The 9,262-nt window shown below is 41.5% G+C and overlaps 1 pseudogene; it reads left to right on the top strand.

Moving 5' to 3' along the window:
* Positions 1 to 6,480: 6,480 nt before the first annotated feature.
* LOC116070712 lies at positions 6,481 to 7,636 on the top strand (annotated as a pseudogene).
* Positions 7,637 to 9,262: the final 1,626 nt, after the last annotated feature.

Genomic DNA, 9,262 nt, shown 5'->3' with positions numbered 1-9,262 from the left:
CACATACTCCCAGGAGCTAAGTCAGACCTCTATCTGCTCCCTGATCTCTGCGAGTCCCTCAGCCCTCAGTTTGATTATTTCCTGCTATCTTTTCTTCTTGAGTGTGTCTGTTTCTTTTTGTTCTAGAGCTTTCAGATGTGCTGTGTTTCTTTGTTTTTGCTTTTGTATTTTTTTGTAGAGCATGATTTTAATATTTTCTTTTTTTAAAGTTTTATTGCATTATGATGAGAAAAGTTACATAATTTCTATTTATCTGACTTTATTAACATTTAAAAACATATTTTAAGTAAATAGAATTAAATCACATTCTTCTTTTCCTTTTGTACCCCAACTCCTCCCAGAGACCCCCCTTTCAATACCTACAATATCTTTTTTTGTCATATTATGTAAAATTTATAAAATACTATACCAATAAAAATGAGTAAAAATGAGTATTATAAAAGTTGTTTGATATAAAACAACAATCAATTTGACAGTCTTATATAGATGCTTATCTACAGCAATACCAAAAATACGTTTTTCTCAATATGAATTTTAAATAACTCCAAATGTATTAACTGTATATTTCAAAATAATACATCACTACTAATATTTTCTTAAATGAACATAAATATGTAAAGTGTTTTTGTTTGTTTGTTTTGTATTTAGTAGAGCTTAAAATCTTGGCTCTTACTGTGATAACTTGATACAAGAGTTACAAATGTCAAGCAAAGCATTCAGTCTCATTCTTTGTTGTTCTCTTAAAAGCCCCCTCCCAATTTAATTGTCTACATATCTTTTGGGTATATAAATACTTTTAAAATATGTGAGCTGTTCTGAAAACCATAGTATAGTGTAAAAACATGAAATAAACAATACTACTAATAGAGAGGCTGAGATAGGAGAAGCAAGATCTCAAGACCATTATGTTGCACACAACAAGACACTGTCATGAACAAACAAGCTGAAAGTGTGTATGGATTGTATAATATTGGATCTATTTCTCCAATTACCAAATTAGAGAGACCATTGGATGACAGTCGATAAATTTCTAATTTCTCATACTTTTGGATTTCAATCGATTAGGATATGTTGGTAATATTAATTTTCATATTAAGATATTAAGAAAAAGTAATTGTTACTTCCTGTTGTTTTTGTTGTAAGATGTGGAATTAGATTTGTATGGGTTTGTTGAAATATTACTCTTTTGCTTCTTCTAGGGTGTAGTTTTGCTCCTTATGTTGATGTTTTCCACCTATTATCCTTTGTAGGGCTGGATTTGTGGAAAGGTACTGTGTAAATTTTGTTTTGTCATGGAATATCTTGTTTTCTCCATCTAGGTAATTGAGAGTTTTGCTCGGTATAGTAGCCTGGGCTAGCATTGTAGGGTCTGTGTGACATCTGCCCAGAATCTTCTAGCTTTCATAGTCTCTGGTGAGAAGTCTGGTGTAATTCTGATAGCCCTGTCTTTATATGTTACTTGACCTTTTTCCCTTACTGCTTTTAAAATTCTTTCTTTGTTTAGTGCATTTGGTGTTTTTAAATTATGTGATGGGATGAATTTCTTTTCTGGTCCAGTCTATTTGGAGTTCTATAGGCTTTTTTTTTTTATGTCCATGGGGATCTCTTTCTTTAGGTTGGGGATGTTTTCTTCTATAACTTGGTTGAAGATATTTACTGGCCCATTACTTTGGGAGTCTTCATTCTCTTCTTTATGTAGTATTCTTAGGTTTGGTCTTCTCATTGCATCCTGGATTTCCTGGATGTTTTGGGTTAGGAGCATTTTGCATTTTCTTTGACTGTCATGTCAATGTTTTCTATGGTGTCTTCTGCCCCTGAGATTCTCTCTTCTATCTCTTGTATTCTGTTGGTGATTCTTGCATCTACGACTCCTGATTTCTTTCCTAGATTTTGTATCTCCAGGGTTGTCTCTCCTTCTGATTTCTTTATTGTTTTTATTTCCATTTTTTTGATTCTGGATGGTTTTGCTCATTTCCTTCACCTATTTGATTGTGTTTTCCTGTAGTTCTTTAAGGGATTTTTGTGTTTCCTCTTGAAGGGCTTCTAGCTGTTTACTTGTGTTCTCCTGCATTTCTTTGAGGGTGCTATTTATGTCTTTCTTAGAGTCCTGTTTCATCACCATGAGAAGAGATTTTATATCTGAATCTTGCTTTTCTGGTGTGATGGTGTGTCCAGGACTTGCTATGGTGGGAGTATTGTGTTCCTGTGATCCTGGGCTTTTTAGAGCACCTGGGAGTGGAGCTTCCTCTGGTTGTTTTGAGACTGACTGCAGAGTTTGGGCCCAAGGTCTGCTCAGGGCATTGGCCAGCCCAGACAGACCAGAAGCAACCCGAGCCACTGGGCTGGCAGAGTTCTTGTCTGCCTGGGTCCTGCTGGTCCCAGTTTCTTCTGGTGTTGGGACAGATGTTATGTTCTCCTCACCTCTGATCCTGGGCGTGTTAGAGTACCTGGGAGTGGAGCTTCCTTTGGGTATTGTGGGACCAGAAGGAACCCGAGCCACTGGGCTGGCGGAGTTCCTATGTGCCTGGTCCAACTGGTCCCAGTTACTCGCAGTGTCTGGACAGATGTTGTGTCCTCCTCACCTCTTATCCTGGGTGTGTTAGAGCACCTGGGAGTGGAGCTTCCTCTGGGTGTTTTGGGACTGGCTGCATTGCACCCAAAGTCTGCTCAGGGCACCAGCCCAGACAGACCAGAAGAAACCCGAGCCACTGGGCTGGTGGAATTCCTGTGTGCCTTGGTCCAGCTGGTCCCAGTTGCTCCTGGTAATTGGACAGATGTTGTGTCCTCCTCACCTCTGATCCTGGGTGTGTTAGAGCATCTGTGAGTGGAGCTTCCTCTGGGTGTTGTGGGACTGGAAGGAACCTGAGCCACTGGGCTGACAGAGTTCCTGTATGCCTGGTCCTGCTGGTCCCAGTTACTCCTGGTAATGGGACAGATGTGTCCTCCTCATCTCTCATCCTGGGTGTGTTAAAGCACATGTGAGTGGAACTTTCTCTGGGTGTTGTGGGACTGGCTGTGGAGCTTGCACCCAAGGTCTGCTCAGGGCACCAGCCCAGACCTGAACATTTCTTTAAGTACTTCTCTGCCATTGAGAATTCTGTTTAGATCTGTACCCCATTTTTAATTAGATTATTTAGTTTATTGGTATCTACTTTCATGAGTTCTTTATATATTTTGGATATTAGCCCTCTGACAAATGTAGAGTTGGTGAAGATCTTTTCCTATTCTGTGGGCTGCCATTTTGTCCTATTGATAGAGTCCTTTGATTGATGGAAGCTTTTCAGTTGCATTAGGTCCTACTTATTAATTGCCTATCATAGTGTTGAGCTATTGATGTTCTTTTCGGGAAGTTTTGTCCTTGCTGATGCATTAAAAATTATTCTCCATTTTCTCTTCTTTCAGATTCAGTGTATCTTGTTTTATCTTGTAGTCTTTGGTTCACTTGACTTGAGTTTTGTCACATTGATACATACAGATTTATTTGCATTCTTCTATATACCAATATCCAGTTAAAATCATTTGTTAAAGATAGTGCAAAGAACCAGAGCCAAACATTAGGCAGAGCTCAGGAAGTACTTCAGAAGAATGAGAGGAGGGATTGGAGGAATCAGAGGGGTCAGGGGCACACCATGAGAACAGAGGTCACAGAATCAATTGACTGGGCCTCCTTGGAACTTGACAGACCAGTGATTCTGTTGGGTTCTGACCTAGGTCCTTTGCATCTATGCTATGGCTGAGTAGGTTGGTGTTATTGTGTAAATATGAAAAGTGTGGCCTGGAATTCTCTCTGATTCTTTTGCCTGTATGTGGAATCATTTTCACCCTATTGTGTTGCTTTGTCCAGCCTTGATGAGATGGCATGGGCCTGGTATTATTGTAGTTTGTTATACCATGTTTGGTTGGTGTCTCTGGGAGGTCTGCTTTTTCTGAAGGGGAGTAGAGCATGGTGATTGGGTAGGGTGGTATTGGATGGTCTTAAGGTATAGCTGAAGGAAAGGGGAAGTGGATGGAAGAGAGGCTGGTAGAAGGGGAGTCTGTGGTTTGGAGGTAATATATGATAGAAGAATAAAAATATATGTAACATATTCTTTCACACAACATAAACATATGTGAACATGTACACACACAATACACAAATATACACACATACAAACACACATACACACACACACCACCTGCAAAAATAAATTCAGAAATAATCTTGCATCAAAGAAAAGTATCTTGTCATAAAGACTGATGCTCATTTAGTCAAAGGATTGAAAAACCATTATTTTCCTTATGAAATGGAGCTAAAAATGGTCTGTGAACCATTATGAATGTTGGAGAAATTGCTCAGAGGTTCAGAGAGAACACTTTTTCTTCCTGAAGGGACCTGTGTTGAGTTTCCAGTACACACATGTTGATAAATCTAAAACAAGTAAACAACAAAACAAAAACAAAAACTAACCAACCAACCAACCAACCAACCAAACAAACAAAAACCCCACACATACTCTATTTAAGAACAGTGGCTGCTCTTGCAGCAAACCTGGGTTCCTTTCCCATCATTAACATGGATGCTCTCACTCACCTGTAACCCAAGTTCTATGAGCAATGCATACATGTGGTGCACAGATATAAAGAAAGATAACATCCATAAACATGAAGTAAAAATGAATAAACAATTGTAAAAAATATGAACACCTGTGGTATGCCATTAAAATATTTTAAGAAGGATGTTTATACCTCTAAGTGCCTACATTTAGAAGTCACAGAGGCCTCGAATATATAGCTTAGTGATTCATTTTAGAGTATTGGAAAAACTAAACAAATATTATAGCAAATAAGTAAAAAAATATAGAGAAAGAAAGAAAAAAGAAAGAAAGAAAGAAGGAAAAAAAGGAAGGAAGAATTAAGGCTAGGGGAAAAGTAATGAAATAATGACCTTAACCAGTGTGCTGTGATGGGTATGCATGTACACACACACAAACACACACACTAAATATACAATACACAGTACACTATATATCAAATAAATTAAAATAATTACAATTGCTGATGTAAAACCATTCTAATCAGATCCTTGTAACAATGTACAAAAATGTACACTGCCTTCTTAAGACTTTTTTATTTTTTATTGTGTATGTGTGCATATTGTTTGTGTATGTATATGCTTTCATGTGCACATGTGTGTGCATGGGCACAAGTGCCTATGTGTGCCTTCAACTCTGGTAACACTATTAGGAAGTTTCCCAGGTATAGGGCATCTGTGATCAAATACACATGATGACATACTAGGAAACCCATGCTAGAATGATCTTCAGGGAGCAGGTCAGGACAGTGAGAAGACCCTTAGATGAAATTGCTTTTTTTCTGGAATGCTTATGGGACAGAGGGATGGTTTGGAAACTTCTGCCTGCCTTCTCCAAACTTAGGGTCTCCCTGAAGCCAGTCTTCCCAGGACAGCGTAGCTGCACGAGCTTATGGACTCCAAATTGTCCCGTTGTACACATGGAAGACAGAAGGACAGCAATGGACAGTACTAGTAACCCCTAGAGAAAGCCTATGAGGAGGAGCTCAGTCTGGAGGACCTCAGGAAGGACCCCACTTGCTTAACAGTCCAGATGGAACTCAGAATGCTGGTTACCAGGTAACCAGAGTCCAACAGTAGCATTATCTGATTTACTTGTTTGGAGGCCCTTGAGAGAGCAGGATGTTCTCTTGTCTCCTGACTTCCAGTGGCTCAGGACACAAAAAGGCAAGAGTGGTAACTTTTGGAAATGTTAGGATTATCGGACCTTGGCAGGGTTGGTCTTGGGTCTGAACCTGCAAAATGACATGGCCACATACAGGTTTGAGGGACTCTAGTTTGTGTCTTTCACTATCTCCAGGGAGGGTCAAACACAACCCTTTCTGGTGCCTTGTGCAGAGCTCTTTCCCCATTATATAAAAGGTTCTAGGCCCTGTCTGACCTATGTGGGATTAATGGAACCAGACGAGGGTCCCTGGGGGGGGGTCACACAAGAATCCTGGAACCAACCAAGAGCCCTGAAGACTTGTGACCTCAGCATGGAAGTCAGAACAGTGCAGAGAGGCCACAGGGTCCATGCTGCCTTTCTAGATTCTTCAGACTCAAGTAGCTCCATCTAGATCTACTCATAGATTGTAGATACAAGGCCTTAAGGGTGACACCCTCATGGAATGCCACAGGTATGGATCCTTCCAACCAGGCTCTGTGGAGGACTAGCAAACAATGAGGTGAGTGGGTTTCAGGTGAAAGACAGGTAAGAGCCCATGTGTGCATGGGGTAGAGGGGCAGAGAGAGGTAAGATCCCATCTGTGGAGTGGGGGCGGGTAAAAAGGGAAATAAGGGCCCATCTGTGGAGTGGGGTGTGGAAGAGGGAGGTAAGGCTCTATCTATCTGTACAGTGTGGTCGAGGGGCTAGTGCTGAGGACTAAACACTTGCCAGGTGCCCTGCTTTGGAGAATCCCACTATAGGGATGGTACCTGAGATATCACCTGCAGGTAGAGAAAAATGGATGTATCCAAAGGGCTCCTTGGTTTTGAGGAGCAGAGGGCATGATGGAAGCTGAAGGGCCCTGAGAGAATCCATCCACACTACATCCCAGCCCCATCTGTCCTCCAAGGGACAGAAAGTGTCTGGAGCCCTCTGTACATACCCACAGCCCCACACTTCTAATGACTATGCCCATCAGCACACAGGCTGGCATCCATTGCCATGTCTGATGAGGCTCAGGGCCATGCTGGTGAAGCAAGACCTATGCTCTAACTCCACTTCCCTCCAACCTCCTCTTCCCTGAAGCACCATATTCAGTTTTCTGTCCGGCTGTCTTCAGAAGTTCCCTCAAGATTTTTGTGAGTTCCCAGACATGGCCATTGTGAGGCAGCTCATGGACTACATGAGGTTCAATGTGCCTTCCTCAGATGTAGATACCCAGGCAGGGAGCTGTTCTTGGTGCTGGAGGAGCAGGAGGCCAAAATGCTAAATCTTGAGAAAGTTAAGAAGTCCTGGGGTGGGTTGTCTGGCAAGGTAGGACAGGGTTTTGGTGATGGGTTCTACCATGGAATTCCCCAGAGCTTTGGCCTGAAAGCAGGGCTGGACAGCAGATAAGATGTCCCACTGTGAGGAGAAGACTGGAGATTCTCTGGCATGAAAAAGCCTTGTTTGACCATCAAGGCCATCTTGGGAAGCTCATCCCATCCTGGAAGCTTCTAAGCTGCCTCCATTTAAAGCCCATCTCCTTTTGCCCTTAGATTGTGCAGCAACTGCAGAGCCCCTAGTGCAAGATGTCTCCAGGATGCAAGAGACTCTGTCTCTGAGGCCAGCTTCCGTGGCAGAGCCATAGGGAGACCTGCAACCCAAAGAGGACACTAATCTCTTGGAACCAGCAGTTCTGGAATCTTTTGTGCCAGAAGCTGGACCAGTGCAGCTTCTGAATTTAGATCAAGCTCTGCCTATATCAGCTGAGACAGTCACCTGCAGTTGTGACTGCAGATGTTGCTGCAAATGAGGCTGTTGTAGATGTGGCTGCAGATGTTTCAACTGCCAGGCAGGTATTTCTATCTGTCATTGTGCAATTAGGTGCACCAGATTTGGTTTTCCCTATGCTTGAAGTTGACATATATTTAGGATAATTATCTGCTGAATTATCCACCCAGCTGTGGTTCCCCACCTCAGCTGTTCTTTCTTTTATTTTTATTTTTTATTAGATATTTTCCTTATTTACATGTCATATGATTCCTCCTTTTCCAGTTTCCTCTCCAAAAACAAACAAACAAACATACAAAAACAATAAGAACAAACCTCTGTTGGCTCCCCCCTCCCCATGCTTGACAACCCACCCTCTCCCACTTATTGGCCCTGGTATTCTCCTATACTGGGGCACAGAATCTTCACAGGGCCAAGGGCCTCTCCTCCCATTGATGATCGACTTTGCAATAATCTACTATACACATGCTGCCAGAACAATCAATTCCACCATGTATAGTCCTTGGTTGGTGGTTGAGTCCCTGGGAACTCTGAGGGTACTAGTTAGTTCATATTGTTGTTCGTCCTAAGGGGCTGCAAACACTTCAGCTCCTTTGGTCCTTTCTCTAACTCCTTCTTTGGGGGACCCTGTACTCAGTTCAGTGGATGGCTGTGAGCCTCTGCATCTGTATTAGTCAGTACTGTCAGAGCCTCTCAGGAGATATCTTTCCTTCAGTCTCTGCTCCATAGTTAGGCTATGCAACTACTTCTGTGGGTATTTTGTTCCCACTTTTAAGAAGGATTTAAATGTCCACCTTTTGGTCTTCCTTCTTGAGTTTCTTGTGGTTTGTCAGATGTTCTTCCTGTATTCCAAACTTCTGGGCTAATAACCATTTATCAGAGAGTGCATACCATGTGTGTTCTTTTGTGATTGGGTTACCTCACTCAGGATGATATCTCCAGATCCATCCATTTCCCTAATAATTTCATAAATTCATTGTTTTTTAACATCTGAGTAGTACTGTATTATGTAGATATACCACAATTTCTTTATCAATTCTTCTGTTGAGTGACATCTGGGTTGTTTCCAGTTTCTGGCTAATATAAATAAGGATGCTATGAACATGGTGGAGCATGTGTCCTTATTACATGTTGGAGCATCTCCTGGGTATATGCCCAGTAGTGGTATAGCTGGGTCCTCCGGTAGACCTATGTCCAATTTCTGGAGGAACCGCCAAACTGATTTCCAGAGAAGTTGTACCAGCTTGCAATCCCACCAGCAATGAAGGAATGTTATTCTTTTTCAACAACCTTTCCAGCATTTGCTGTCACCTGAGTTTTTTATCCTAGCCAATCTGACTGGTGTGAGGTGGAATCTCAGAGTTGTTTTGATATGCATTTCCCTGATGACAAAGGATGTTGAACATTTCTATAGGTGCTTCTCAGCCATTCCATATTCATCAGTTGAGAATTCTTTGTTTAGTTCTGTACCCCATTTTTAATAGAGTTGTTTGTTTCTCTGGAGTCTAACTTCTTGAGTTCTTTGTATATATTGGATATTAACCCTCTATCAGATATAGGATTGGTAAAGATCCTTTCCCAATTTGTTGGTTGCTGTTTTGTCCTTTTGACAGTGTCTTTTGCCTTACAGAAGCTTTGCAACTTTGTGAGGTCCCATTTGTCAATTCTTGATCTTACCACATAAGGTATTTGTGTCATCTTCAGGAAATTTTCTCCTGTGCCTATTTGCTCCAGGTTCTTCCCCACTTTCTCTTCTATTAGTTTCAATGTAT

The sequence above is a fragment of the Mastomys coucha genome, unplaced genomic scaffold (assembly GCF_008632895.1).
Source record: "Mastomys coucha isolate ucsf_1 unplaced genomic scaffold, UCSF_Mcou_1 pScaffold22, whole genome shotgun sequence".
Classification (NCBI taxonomy): domain Eukaryota; kingdom Metazoa; phylum Chordata; class Mammalia; order Rodentia; family Muridae; genus Mastomys; species Mastomys coucha.
The sequence above is the reverse complement of the archived record's forward strand: the minus strand, read 5'-3'. Positions and strand labels throughout refer to the sequence as shown.